The following is a 15,736-nucleotide window of genomic DNA, read 5'->3' as shown; positions in this document are numbered from 1 at the left end:
TCTTTTTGCTGTATCTTTGGATCCTCCTTCCTGCATTTTTTCTGTCCCACTCTTGGAAGTATTATATATAAGCTTCCCTTTCTTTTCTCCATGTTTCTTATAACTGGAGGCCAATGTGGTGACAGATTTTTCAAATGCAGACTTTCTAAGAAGCTAATACTTTTGGGGTGAAGGCTTTCTCTAATTAAATTGTCTGTGGCCTTTCAAACTTGAACCTGGTGAAATTTGACTCTCTGATTATCTACAGTGCAGAATAAATACCATGGATTAACCATGGCTACTCATTTTGAAGGAGGGTTTTCAAATGGAAAAATCAAGAAAAGCTTGGGTGCTCTGCCATGGCATATGGCAATGCTAAAATAAAGAAAAAATATAGTTTGTAGTAACAGATGGATTTGAACCACACTTGAATCTGTTGAATACTTTTTAATATTTAATTTACAATGAATCTTTAATATAACATTTAACTAAGTGTTCTGTCATATTCCTTTGAAATGTATAAAGCCTTGTCAATATAATTGTGTTAGGAGATTTCATATGAATATTAAGTATTTAAAATTAAAACTGTTGTTGAGAAAATGGTAATTTTCCTGAGATTTTTATGGTTCACTTATATTTGTGCTGTTTGAATGTTGTGTATGTTTCGTAACAGTCTGTCAGCTTCTTTATTTCCTGTTAGCTAAAAAAGAAAAAAAAAAAAAAAGGAACCAAATAATGAAAGTGACTTTTAGCCATGGAAATGAAATAAACATGAAAACCATGCTGTGGCCATTGAATCTATTCTGTTTGTTTGTATAGAGCCAAATGCCACAATAGTTTTCTAACAATATAAGATATTATGGGTGTAGCTGAATCATAGTTTCTATCCTTCATGGAAATGGGCTGAATAAATGTAGTCACTAAGTAAGTGGTAAAACAACCTAGTCAATCACATCTGAATTTATGCAGAATTACTTACAATGTACTTAAGACATTTCACATAAAATTTATTTTTATGTATATTAAAGCTGAGTATGATGGCTTACACTTGTAATCCCAGCACTTTGTGGAGTTGAGACAAGAGGATTGCTTGAAGCCAGGAGTTCAAGACCAGCCTGAGCAATATAGCAAGACCCTATGTCTACTAAAAAATAAAGCAAATTATTTGCTGGGCATGGTAGTATGTGCTTTAGTCTCAGGTACTTGGGAGGCTGAGGCAGGAGGATTACTCGAACCCAGGAGCTCAAAGTTGCAGTGATCTATGATTGTGCCACTGCACACGCCAAAAAAGGTTTTTAGATAGCAAAGATGGAAAACATGGCATTTAAGATGTGTTCTGATTTATGCTTCATACTTCAAATGCTTCATTGGATTGCCACCTCTTGATCATGATTATAACAACTGGGTTCATTAATGTAGAAAAGAAAAATAAGTTCCTACTTCCAGGCCAAGACTTATTATAATAGTTCATTCTCTTGCATTTGATATTCTGTGTTTTGGTATGTGTTAGGCCGACATCATTATTTTAAGAAGTATAGTGGGAAAGGGGATGTTAAAGACATGCAAAGCTCATAGAGAATTATGACTAGATATCAAGTCTTTGCCTAGTAAACACCTGCTGTAGAAGAGAAGGGAAGGACTTGGCTGAGGAACTGTTTTGTTTTGTTTTAATGTTCTTTCCTGGTTTGGTAAGAAAAACTTGAGCCAAGTTAGGGTTTGTTAAGCATGTGTAGCTATCGAGACTTCAGAAGACTCACAGGAAAAAAAAAAATCCAGGTCATAATTCTGGTAGTCTGTTTCTCTGACCATTACCTGTGCACTCTATTATAATTCCGGGTCCTAGAGGTTTCCTTGTTTTTGGTATAGGTTTGCCTTGCTGTGTATTGTGGTATTTCCACATAGTGTCCCATTAAGTGTAAATAATTAAAGATGGTTCTATACTCCTTCCTCTTAAGACCTGTGGATATATGGTCCTTTTTGAATAAAACCAAGGATGAGTAATGAACAGTTGTCTAATTGGGGGAGTTATGGGGGAATCATCATGACATGGCATCATCTGCTCTTTGGGTCTTTGATCTTTGCCTCTGATCTGCGTCTAGCTATTCCCTGTCTGCATCTAGTTATTCCTTGTTCCCCTCACCCTGACCATTTGATAATGGCATGGGAAGATGTATTATTTGATTTGGCTCATCTGTAGGTTTTGGTTTGGTTTGGTTTGGTTTGGTTTGGTTGACTTTCACCTTTTTGAGACAGAGCCTCACTCAGCCTGGAGTGTAGTGGTGTGATCTCGGCTCACTCCAACCTTCACCCATTGGGGCCAAACGATCCTCTCACCTCAGCCTCTCAAGTAGCTGGGACCACAAATGTGCACTGCCATGCCTGGTAACATCTTTGTATTTTTGGTAGAGACAAGGTTTTGCCATGTGCCCAGTCTGGTCTTGAATACCTGAGTTCAAGCAATCCGCCCACCTTGGCCTCCCAGAGTGCTGAGATTACAGGCATGAGCCACCATGTGCAACTCTAGTTTTTAACTCTAATATTGGATCAACCTTGTATATTTTGGTGGGTTACGAAGCTTTTACAGAAAAGCAGCTGGGCTTATCCTACATAGCCATTGTTTGATATTCAGACCTGGAGCTTCAGAAGGAAAAGGAATAAGTATTCAATTTCTTAATAAGCCAAATGCTCTAATATTTTTTTTTTTTCTTTTCAAGAGACAAGGTCTTGCTCTGTCACCCAGGCTGTAGTACAGTGGCACCATCCTAGCCCACTGCAGTTTTGAACACTTGAGCTGAAAGAATACTTTCACCTCAGCCTCTCAAGTAGCTGGGACTACAGGAACTGTGACCACACCCAGCTAATTTAAAAATTACTGTAGAGATGAGGTTTCACTATTTTACCCAAGCCGGTGTCAAATTTCTGGCTTCAAGCGATACTCCTGCCTTGGCCTCCCAAAGTCCTGGGATTACAAACGTGAGCCACTGTGCCCTACCTTAATATTTTAATACATTCAATCTATTCATATTTCCTTTGAGTAAATAGTCTCTTTGCCCTCTCAATGAGTGCCAAATTCTATTGAGTCTTTCAGCCAGTGGTTTGCTTTAGTTTGGGGGCCATGTAAATGGAATCTCGGTTCCCGCTCCCTGTTCTGTTCTGTTCCCAAGCATTGACTAACTCTGATATCCTTTCCTGAGGGTATCCTTTTCACATGTACTTCTTCTACAGCATCCTATGTGAAAATAGCATCACTAATGCTCAGCCTATCTCAATTCTTTCTGAAGGACAACAAATGACATTGTTGCAATCCAGAACAGTTTGGCTTTTTTAAACAAATAAGAATGCACAATGAAATAGATTGTGAGTGATTTGTGCCCCACCGTTCAGTGACATTACTGCACCTTATGGTGCTCAGTGAATGATTTCAAACATACTGGGAAATGTTACCTACTCCACAGTACAATTGGCATTTCTTTAAAAATACATGCAGCAATAAAGCATGGACTTATTTAGCTGCCTTTTCTCCTGTCAGGCATATTATTTTAACAGATTTTATTTTCTAGTTGACAAGCATCACATAATATGAGGCTACCTGCTTGTTCTCCTTGTGCCGGGACATGTGCTGGAGCTGGTGAAGGTTTAATTACTGTCTCTGGTGCGATAAAGCCCATGATTTGTGCAGCCGAGGGGCTCCTGGATAAGGAAGATGATGATGATATTTTTGAATTTAGCCTGTCTTGTGAACATATCAGCAATGCATTTAGGATTGCTTATAGTGCAAGGGGATTGAAAGCTGAGAAAAGAGATTCAAATATCTGCTGTTGTACATAATTTGAAAGTTTAAACCCCAAAGTTAACTCACAGTTCATGAGTCTAAATTCATACTCACTTTTTTATTATTACAGAAAAATGGTGTTGATAGATTCGTCACCAGTGAGACTCTTATCTCATTTGAGCACCAGAGTTCCAAAGATCAAACTGATCTTTCTCAGGCATCCTTTATTTTCCAAAATGGGTCAGGAATTATTTCATCTTCAGGGAAGGGAGAGCAAGGGAGTGAATAATGTAGATTTAAAAGGCTATTTTTTATATGAGGGATTTGCTTCAAAAAATAATATGAACTTTGCAGAGATATTCTGCTTGTTTTTGTGGTGACATCCTGGTAGTTTAGTGGACATCCTAAATGTGTATTGATGACACTGCATTTCAGTTGGAGAAATTACCACTGCACCTTCACTTTGCTTTTACCATAAACTATTCCTTTGCTGTTTAGTGCAAGATGTAATTCACTTAAATGATGACAGAAAGTGTGTGTTTTAAATAGTTTGTCTGGTGTTCCCAGCCAGGTGTCCAAAGATGATGATGTGATGTTGGAGTTTTAAAGTTGTGCTGGTCAAAAGAAGTCAGAGGAAAGAAACGTTAATGAGAATGAGTTTTCAAAGGATAGTGAGTCATTTCTGTTGAGCATGAAAAGTTACTATGAAAGCAGTCTCCTTAAGGACTACAAGAAGATAACAATGTACAGATTAAAGCATGTGCAAAGCTTTTGTTTATGGAGAATGTAATAACTATGGTAGAACTAGGTTGCACACAGAAAGAGACCAAACCAAAAGGAGGCTATAAGGAATTAGCTTCTTCCTCACATCCATGTTCACATCTCATGTCAGGCATCAGTGAGCTCCCAAATGTTTGTTTGTTACTGTCTCAAAAGGACACACTACACTCGCCTTTCATTTATCTTTTTTTTTTTTTTTTTTTCTGAGACAGAGTCTCGCTCTGTCTTCTAACAGAGATTACAGATGTATAGCCAGGATCTTCATAGGTTCAGACCTTTTGTGAGGGAAGCAGAACTGATGACAATTTGGGGTTGTAGAATTTTCAAAGACAAAGTGCATTTTATGGTTTTGTAATGCATTGAGAATTAAATGCTTACAGTTTTTTTCTGAGATCTTTGGGGCTCTACTTCAATGAGGAAGTAAGACTAGTTTTAATTAGCAGATCAAATTTTCATACATAAATGAACTTTCTAAGGAGAATGAGAAAATTAGTTTTATTATAAGGTCCTAAATGTTCTTTTTACAACCTTTTCTGTATTATTTATTTTCATAGTTGACTTTTAAAATCCTACATAATAGAAAAGTGGATGTCAGCTAAGGCTTGTATCTATATTACTAAAGTCTGTGATGAACAGATGAAATTAGTGAGGTTGTTTTATACGGAAAAATATTTTAAGGGGGAAAATGTTTACGTGTATGTTCTTTCCATCTCTCTTGCATTGTAAGGTGAAGAAAGAAAGCCCCATGAGTTTGCTCTTTGTGTAAGACTCTGCAGTGGAATCACAAAGTAATTAAACTAAAAAATGTCTGTTGCCAACAGTTTGTTAAAGACACCAACATAATTAGCATGAGTCAGTGAAGTATAGGTTCTTAATGTTCCACACCTTGATCATTGCTACACTTACTGGTGCTGGAGGAGAGAGAAGAAAAAGAATGTTCAACAAATTCCACTTGGGGAAATCGGAGATGGTTAAGAAACCCTCCCCCTGCAGTTGAGCTTTTAGCTAATAAAAAAGATAACATGCACACAAAAAAGGAATGTGAGTTACAGTTCAGACCATGCTCAATGATGGCAATCCAAGGTTCATACGATAACAATAGAAACAAATAAGATTAATGGTGTTGGCTTTGCAAGCTATATTTAATTTTAACAGTGGAATTTCATTTGTTACAAATCAACATTTGAGAGAAAGCAATGGAATGAATACAGGTCATTGAGGATTTTCTTCTCTTATCCAAACTATTAATTTAGCTTCATTTTATGGAGTTGGCAGTTCCTAAAGCTATATAGGAATTGCCTAGCAATTGAATTTGTCCCATTAGTTCAAATGCATTTTTGAAACGAGGAATTATATTTTTAATCCCTTTTGTATTAGAATGGAGGGCAGTACTTGGAATTCCAACTGCTGATCATTTTTAGATTTTCAATATAATATGATTTTCAATATGAAAATTGCAAGTATTCCACCTCTTTGCACTCTTCCCACCTCCTGAATCTCAGAAGAAATTTGAGATGTTTTTAGAAGTTGATTTGGGCAGACTGCAATCTGTATCTCATGGTGCCGAAAACATTCTTGTATTGTGTTTTTTTCATCACATACATATAAAATCTTACTACTTTCTATCTCAAGTAAAATTGGAGTTATCAAAATGAATTGAAATGTGCTGTAGTTGCGCTATCTAAATAAATGGGATGCTGAATACACTTGCTTGGGGGAACCCTTTGGTTTGGTGCAATCATTTGTTCCATGCATTTTCTTTTTGTGCTAGTTGGCAACAGCAACAGGGGAGAAGAGAAGCGTGTTTGAATTCTGTCTTTCCTGAATGTCTTTTATCTAAAAGAAGAGATTATTGTTTGGTCCAGCAATCCAATTACTGGGTACATACCCAAAGGATTGTAAATCATTCTATTATAAAGATACATGCACATGTATGTTTATTGTGGCACTGTTTACAATAGCAAAGACTTGGAACCAACACAAATGCCCATCAGTGATAGACTGGTTAGAGAAAATGTGTCACATATACACCATGCAATACTATGCAGCCATAAAAAAGGATGATTTCATGTCCTTCACAGGGACATGGATGAAGCTGGAAACCCATCATTCTCAGCAAACTAATGCAAGAACAGAAAACCAGACACCACATATTCTCACTCATAAGTCGGAGTTGAACAATGAGAACACACAAACACAGGGAGGGGAACATCACACACCGGGGCCTGTCGGGGTAGGGGGCTAGGGGAGGGATAGCATTAGGGGTAGCACTAATATAGATGACAGGGTGTTGGATACGCAAACCACCATAGTGCGTGTGTAACGATGTAACAAGCCACACGTTCTGCACATGTACCCCAGAACTTAAAGTATAATAAATAGATTATCATACCTTCTGACCATAAGACAGAGAGAATTTTTACAGAATGATGTATTTGGTGAAGAACATGTGATCCTATTTCTGAAAAGTCCCATGTGGTAGAAATCAATGCTAGACCTAGTGGTGAGTGAGTAAAACCATGTGAATGGGGGCTACCTAGCTTGGCTGGAAAGAATACTGGACTAAAAAATCAGATTATATGTACGTGAGGAAGCATGGCTATTTACAGAAAGAGAATGGGGGAGTAGATGCGTTTTTGGGAGTTTATGCCATTGGTAAAAAGAGAGTTGATGAAAATTTCTGGGAAGGCATATCCTAAAAACTTATGATGTCTTTCATACTCTTTGGAAGTCACTCCCCAACTTCAGAACTTAGCAATCCCTCCTGCCTAGATAATGGAATCTATTCAAAGCCTTCTGCATTTGGTCCTAACCTTCATCTGCAACATGGCTCTCCAGAGCCATCTCTGAACTCTAGCCAGCAACCCTCTCCTTCTCACCACTGTTCATAGTGTTCAAAAGCCAGCAACAATCACTCCTATGTCACCCTCAGCCCACGTACTTACCATCCTCTAAGCAAAAGCCGTATCTTTTTCATAACAGCGTCTTGAGTCCCACATCTCATAGTGCATTCCTCTTTTCTTCTTTCCTTTGGCAAACTTGGTTTGTTACTGATTGACTGCTTGTCTCTCTTTGCATATTTATTTTATGTATGTGTTGTCATCTTCAGTTGGATATGAGGCTTTTTCACAAGAGCACCAGGTGGTGTATCATTTTGTCTGCTTCTCAGGTCATCGTCTGCATAGTGCCTTGTTGCCTAGCAAATACCCCTTGTGTGCTGTATGGATGATGGCAGACCTCCACCACAAAACTATTTTGAGACACTCCAACCTGAGGTGGGGTGCACTGGTCCTTTCACCTGTATAACAGGGTGAGGGTTTTAGGACGCTATCCTGGCTCAGCTTTGGAGTGACTGTTGTCCTGTGCTGTGGAAGTACAGGCGCCCTATCTCATTTTAAATCTTCCAAGAACCTCTGAACCCAGCTCCTACTGAGCACAGCTCTCCTGGAAAGCACAGCAGGCAGCACCAGGGCTGAGAGTGCTCCATGTGTCTCTGCAGGGCCCAGGCTTGGGGTTATTAAAGCAGAGTGTTTCTGTAATTGCAGCTCAGTGGGAAAGCTCCCCGTGCCACCTTCCAGTCTGTTGACCTCAGCTTCCTGCTGAACAGGCTGGGAATGTATCTGTAAACCAAGCTAGGACTGCAGGGACAGCTTGAGTTCCTTTGATTCGTCTGCCCTTGTTCCCTAGTTTGTCTGTGTTTACATAGAAAGGAGATGATATATATCAGAGGCGCCCCAGGTGCAGCAAGAGGAAGACTGTCATATACGTGGGTACGGCTGGATCCCTGTGACCTCTTAGGTCACTTTTCTGAAGGATTTAGGCCAAGGGTCATATCTGGACTTTTTGAAATGTGTGCTTCATGTGAGTCATTTTATTTGCTTTATGCTTGTGGTTAGTTTTCCTCTTGAGATAAGTATGTCAGTCTTTATTTTGGTTTTCTTGTTTCAGGAGGCTCATCCTTCAATCTCACCATACTGCAAGCATTGCAATGTCACTTAGGACTTTTTCTCCTTTGTGCTGTCTCCCCCCCAACTCTTTGTATAATGTTTGGTTCCCAGCAATTAGGTGATTACAAATCACTCTGGCTGCTGCTATCTGGTCACTTACACCCTGTCACTCTATACTCCCAAACCTTTACTATTGAAAAAAACTTTTTTTTTTTTTTTTTTGAGACGGAGTTTCGCTCTTGTTGCCCAGGCTGGAGTGCAATGGCGCAATCTCGGCTCACCGCAACCTCTGCCTCCTGGGTTCAGGCAATTCTCCTGCCTCAGCCTCCTGAGTAGCTGGGATTACAGGCACGCGCCACCATGCCCAGCTGACTTTTTGTATTTTTAGTAGAGACAGGGTTTCACCATGTTGACCAGGATGGTCTCGATCTCTTGACCTCGTGACCCACCCGCCTCGGCCTCCCCAAGTGCTGGGATTACAGGCGTGAGCCACCGCACCCGGCCTGAAAAAAACTTTAAGAAGATAAGTGTTCTGGCTTCCTGACTCCTCTCCTCCATCTTCTTGCCTTGTGGAAGCCCTTTCTAACAAGTTTGGGTAATTAGGAGCCCATTACTAGCCCGGGCTCTGCCCAGGACTAATACCAAACCTCTGACTCTCAATCTCCAACTCGCCCTTTGGTGGGCTGGCTCCCGCCTAGGTACTTTTGCTTTCTCCTCCTGTTCCTGAGTGTGAGTGCGTGTGTGACTGAGTTTATGTGTAGTCCCATGGCTTAACGGCTATGGGGCTTGCGTGGGCCTCCACCCGTGGTTCCAAGGGGACGTCATAAGGCATAATGGCGATTCACCTCAGGACCATGAGTTCTGAGGTGACCAGGCCTGGGGGTTATATGGGTACACCTTAGCCAAGATGCCCCGAAACATCCCTCTGGGGACGTGGCCAGGAAGGCATCAGACTGATCTCCCATCTGGGGGCACCCACCATTTATTCGTCTGTAGATTCTGCCTGTAGGTTCTCTCACCCATCCCCCCTGGGAAAACAGCTTTTCTGCCTGTGTTGGATATAATTTTTTTGCATGCCCACATCGTTTTTGAATATATCTCCTTTCAAATACAAAGTGCCCTGTACATGTCATCTGCTAACACAGAAAATTTTCTCCTGTGACTCATTTTTTGCTTCGTGTCAACCCCCAGTTGTCTTGCAGTAGTTTCCTGGAGTGTCTAATCTCCTGCATGGGTTCTGAGCACAGAAAAAGGTCTTGAAGAGCAAATAATGCAAGCTTTGCATATCTCTCAGTACACAAAGGATGCTTCAAGCATTTTTGCAAGACTGCAAGGTTGATGTCAGGAGGCTCACTCCCTCTGGTTTGCCCCATATTTGAGACCCTGCCCTACCCTGTGGGTTTGCTACATTATGGTGTCTCCTCCCAGAGGTGTGAATTATCCAGCATTCATACTTTTCGCTGCACCTGCATGATCCTAGCTTGGGATCTGTTTCTCTTACCTTTTGGAAGTCATGTGGCCACTCAGACATGGTGTCTACGCAATCAATCCATTAGTTTTAGAACTCATTTTACTATATTGGCCAATGGAAGCTCTAGAGAGCTGAAAAATTTGAGTGTTTCTGTTATACAGCCAGATTGTAAAGGTGCTATGGCCTAATGGTGCAAGAAAGATGAGGAATGGAGCAGGTGTGGTCTAGAATGGGAGTGGTGACTGGTAAACTCCTGTAGTGGTCCCAAATTGCCTTCTCACTGTTTCTTCTGCACAGCTAAAAAGCAAAAGGCAGTGTCTCTGTTGTGTCAGGTGCAGAGTGGGTGATTCAGCAGGTGTCTTTGATGATTGGGAAAACTCCAGAAAGGATAGAAGCAAATTCTCTGGCCTTATATTTATAGCTACCTCCCAAGTTGAGAAAAATAGATATTTCTTTGGATTTCCTACATTGCTGACTGGGGAAGTAGAACTGCTAACATGGTGGTCTTTGAGCTGAGGAATGAATAAAAGTCAACTCCTTCCACCTGCTCCTTTGAGAGGAGATTACCAAAGCCTAGTAACGTAGAGTCACACAGCTACCCAGTGAGGACCCCTGACCTCCTCGCCAGTCTTCTAGGACACCATGCACATTGCTTAGTTACATTTTAGTCCAACTCCCACTAACCTGATGAAACAATCCACCATCCCCTTTCCCCTCCTGGTTTATTAAGTGGAACAGCAGCTGCTCCTGAGCCCCGCAAGTTGGAGATCTGAACATCATCTTCACTCTTCTCTTTCCACCCTAAAAGACTGAGTGACTGAGCTGCATTGATTCTGCCATGTCTGAAGATGCTGTTGTCAGTTCCCTCCCTTCCATTATCTTACATCTGCATGAATCTTTTCTAGAACTGTGGGTGTATTCCCTGCAGCCTTTTCTGGCTTGCCTGAACTGTCCGGCACTAAATTCCACTGGTAGATCTACCTCCCTGTTGCATCTCCCTGTGTTCCTATGGACCTGTCCCTATCTTTCAGTCTCCCTGGACTCTGTTTCATGAGATAATCTACCTGAGAACCCAGGTGAGGAAAAGCAGTGACTTTATGAGGAGAAAGCAAAATTTATAGTTCAGTTACACGTGTATCAGGAGAGACAGGGGGATTACTGAGATGTCATAAAGTCTAGCTTTGCTTTGTCTAGTAGCTAAACAGTATACACTTTGATATATAAAGCTGCCAATTTTTGTACACGTACATTGTATACTCATATACATTTTTATATATCATCTTAGGCTGTTCATGCTTCCATAATGAAGTACTGTAGACTAGGTGTCTTAAACAACAGAAACTTATCTCCCACAGTTCTGCAGGCTGGGATGTCCATGATAAAGGCTCCAGTAAGGTAGGTTTTATTCTGAGTTCTCCTTTCATGGCTTGCAGACAACCCCCAACCTTTCTGTGTGCTTAAGTGCAGAGAGAGAGGGTGTGTGAGTGTCCACACCCTCTGGCCTCTTCATGTAAGGTCACTAGTCCCACTATGAGGACCCCACTCTCGTTATGCATTTAAACCTAATGATTTCCCAAATACCTTGCCTGCTAATACCAGAATATTGGAGGTTAGAGCTTTAATATATGAACTTGGTAGGGGGCATGCAGCATTTAGTACATAGTGTACACACATAAACAGATATGTAAACATTATAATATGATGCATTTGAACTTTTCATCATATTTGAAAGAATAATGTGCTAAGGCATATTTTATTTAGGGAAATGCTGAAATCTTTTCCCAAGAGACTCCATTTAGAATATGATTTTTATTAACATTGATTATTCTTTTTATTATAATTTCATGCTGTTAGGATTCTCACTTCCAGATCAGAAAAATGAAAGCAAAGCTTATTTGAACCTGGTCTCTTCAAGCAGAGGAAGCAAAATTTTCCTGTAAAACTAGAATTTAGATGATAGAGGATGATTCCGGATGTTGTTACAATTAGGAATAACATCCATTGACAATTAAAGCAATATGTCCATCTTTATATATTGTGTAGAAACTGATAATTGTGTATGCATTGGAATTATGCTTCTTAAACCTATAGCAATTTTCATGTCCACTTTAAGAGAATGAAGAAACATTGAAGAAAAACTGTTTACTTAACATCACACCTCCCCAGACCATGCTTGCCAACCTCTTAAGACTCTAAATATTACCTTCTAATCACTGAACAATGATTAAAAGGAAGGTATTGTGGTAAATTCTGTGGATGGCTACAAAGGAGGGAGGGAGGGGGAAAAAATTAGAGAGGGAGGGGGAGAGAGGAATATTCTTCCAGGAAGAATTATTGATCTAGTTAAATATATAAGGCAGTCAAACTGGTATGATAGCCAGCACTAAAACCCAGCTTCTTAAATGTTACAAATGAATGGCAGAGAAAATGCCTAGTTATTTGAATGAGATCTGTGTGGGTTGACTGGGATGACCATGAAAGATTTTATGGAGCAAATGACACTTAAATTTTGCCTTTAGAATCCAAATAATTTATCTTGTTCTTTTTACCTCTGCCTCTTCCAGGGCCCTAATCCTAGGTGATTTATAACCATCGACTCTCACACTGGAGAGGAGTTGGGCAGGCCGCGCTGGCTGTGCTAACAGACCCCTTCCAGCTACTGCCTCACACAAGTCCCTTACTCAGTGGTTCTGCTTTCCTGAGAGCCTCACATAATCATCAGCTCTGCAGCAGAATCTTCCGCAGACTCAGCTGTGGGCCGTGATTATGTGTCTTAACTATTCTTATTTAGAGTGAGTCATTTAATTCAAGAGAAGATGATCTATATTCTTTTAAGTTTCATTAGCAGCCATTAGAATGCTTAATCTAGTGTATCTTTTTTTTTCCCCCTAGTCTGAAGCACTGCCATTAGTTTAGATAGCACTTATTAAATTTTTAGCCTGCCAAGCCACTGTGGTAACATGAAATATTGAAGTTTTGCTGCTTTGATTCTAAGCATAAAGTCATTATCACAAAGCATATAGTCACCCTGTGTTTTGCACACCTGCGCAGGCTTGACTTAGCAGAGCCCGTGCCTCCTCTCCTCTTCGTGATTTCTTGTCACAAATTTCTGTTGCTTTTGTTTTGTGCCAGTGATTTTCATTTCATGTTAAATCTTCATTAACTTAAAAGGTGAGTAGATGTAGTACATGAACACCGCCAGGAGAACCTGTTTGAAAGTTGGACGTAATTTCAAAAGTGAGCATTGCAGCATTTTGAAAGAACTCATTTGCCTTTTGGGATTTAAAAATAACTTTGTAATTATGGATTGTTTCAGCATAGATACATTTTTAAGTAACAAGCGCCTGAAAATCTTAACACAGTAGGCCCAGCACAAAGCAGTCTGGAATAACCTTGAGGAGTTCACAGTTCTGCAAAGACTGATAAAATCTGTCAAGGTGACTTGAAAGGCATGTAGACGGCTGGAGTTTGAGGTTCTGTGTTTTCCCCTAAAGCGGTTGATGACATTTTTTGATATGTAACTCAGGCCAGACAACTGTATTTCTTATCCTTCTTTAGGTGTCTGTGATGTCCTTAGCCAAAAAAGAAAACATTGGAGAGACTTTCAGAATTGCCTCAAGTCACTTTTTCTAAAACTAAACTTGCTCATGGTCTTTAACTTCCACATCTGTGAACAGAGATGCCCCTTATTTTTTTTATTTTAAAAAATTTAATGCTTTCTTTTGCTGGTTTGGGGTTTTAAGGATATATTATTTATAAAAAGTGCAGTTTTTCACTCACCTTAAAGTTTACTGGCTAAAGTACCTTATCTTTTGTGTTGTCTTGAGACGGGGCTTTAATATTTCATTGGTAATAAATTCCAAAAGATGAATAAGAATTGCAAAGGAGGGTTTTGCTTTGTAGATTTATAGTGACTCTGTCTGGACTTGGCTGCTGCTGTCATATCTCAAGAAGGGCATTAGGACTCGCCAGCTTACACATTGCCTGGATCCTAGAATGCTGGTGAGCTTCTGCATGCTGCTGGACTGTGACCATGGCTTTGATGTTTCTGTGAAAGTGTATGTTTCACTTTCACATCCTTGGTCGTAATTACTTCTTTAGTTTATAGATACTACCCACATTTTGTTAACACTATCATCATCTGTTTTTCACTGAAAGTCCCAGGAATTCTGTGGCACGAGGCATCACAGGCTCAGTAAACTTGAGATGTTGGATTAAACGTTGCTTAAAATGCCCCCCCAGTGCAAATTACAAGAAAAGAAAATACATTTAGTGATTATTTGACAGCCCTTTACAGTTTAAAGAGCACTTTGATATCAATGATCACATTAAAGCAATTCAATTAGAGGGTAATCAATTATCACCCTGATTTTATAGACAAGAAAACTTCATCACAATGACATTAAATAGTTTGTCCAGCAGCTTACCATAAAACCTGAGCCCAGGGTAGAACTCACGCCTTTCTATTCTAGGGCCAGTGTTGCTTTCATTAATCTGTGCCATTTCCTCCATACCCATCACTGACAAACATTCTAGTAAAAAATAAATCCTCATTAAAAGGAAATATCTATACATTTTATAGTAATTACATCATGCTCTCCAGGAGCCACAGTCATGTGGAAGGAATGAAAACGACTAGGCAATGTGAGAAGTGCTATTAGAATTAGATAAATGGATATACCTATTCCTTTGAGTCTATAGAGGGAAATACTGACTGCTGTTATTTGAGAGGTTTCCAGGTAAAATGATTTTTCAATAGGGGCCTGATGAATAAATATGCAGATAAAAATCCTCTAAGGTAGGAAAGAGCATAGGCAAACACATAGTGGCCAAACAAGTGTGGTCTGTGGTTGACCACAGGAAGAAGTGGTAACAAATGAAGTGGAACAGGTAGGCTTTACAATTAATTTCAGACCAACGCTTAGTGTCCAGTGTATGACCTTGTTTTATTGTTGAAATGTCCTTAATTTTTAAATAAAGCTAAGTTCATGTGTGCAGCAGTGATAAAACACCAACATTTAAGACCCGACGTGAAAACTCACATCTGTAATCCCAGGGCTTTGGGAAGAAGAAGCAGGAGCATTCGTTTAGCCCAGGAGTTTGAGACCAGCCATGGTGACAGAACGAGACCCCATCTCTACTAAAACTAAAATTAAAAAAAAAAACAATATTTAAAATAATATTAAACTAATATGACCTTACAGGTGTATTTATAAAACTAATTATTTCCCACAGTATTTAGAACAGGCTGTGCACATAGGGGCTCAATGAGTATGTGATTTGACACATGATATGTGCTATAAACATGAGTCCACTCACATGTATGCATTCAAACATACCTGGTCTAATGTTGCAGCATATCTCTTCTTTAAATTGGAAGGGATTTGTGTCTTTGAAGTCTGTGCTGACAGAGCCAACCTTGTAAAAGAGCCTTCTGCTGTTAATGCTTGTTTATGCTGTGGAACTTCACTGCTCCTTCCCCTAAACCCTGTGGCCTCCTAATGAAATGCAGAATACTTAATCAAAGTTACATACGGTGGCAATTGCAGAAACTCAAAGTGGGAAAAAGAGAAGAAAGAGGTGAGCCACTGACCTACATTTATATATTGTGCCGATGAATTAGGAGGTAAAAGTTTCAGTGTATTTCTTCCTTTTTTTTTTTTTTTTTTTTTTTTTTTTTTTTTTTTTTTTTTTAACTTGACAGGCCTAGTGAAGATAGTTGCTCTTTAAAAGGGAGGTTCATCTGCCTACCGTAAGTGTATCTCTGGTCTGGTTTATAACTAAAGG

The 15,736-nt window shown here is 39.7% G+C and overlaps 1 protein-coding gene and 1 long non-coding RNA gene across 10 annotated transcripts in view; one reads left to right on the top strand and one right to left on the bottom strand.

Moving 5' to 3' along the window:
* Window positions 1–15,736, top strand: part of UNC5D (unc-5 netrin receptor D) — a 559,433-nt gene that overhangs the window by 137,090 nt on the left and 406,607 nt on the right. The window lies entirely within an intron of this gene.
* LOC116558351 lies at window positions 12,049–15,609 on the bottom strand. The gene is made up of 2 exons (XR_004271966.1): window positions 15,289–15,609; window positions 12,049–13,157 (listed from the first exon to the last, which is right to left on the bottom strand). It is a non-coding gene; the product is annotated as an uncharacterized LOC116558351 (long non-coding RNA).

This window comes from Sapajus apella, unplaced genomic scaffold (genome assembly GCF_009761245.1).
Source record: "Sapajus apella isolate SASKATOON/1434 unplaced genomic scaffold, GSC_monkey_1.0 scaffold21, whole genome shotgun sequence".
NCBI classification, from domain to species: Eukaryota; Metazoa; Chordata; class Mammalia; order Primates; family Cebidae; genus Sapajus; species Sapajus apella.
This window is presented reverse-complemented; position numbering and strand designations above follow the sequence as displayed.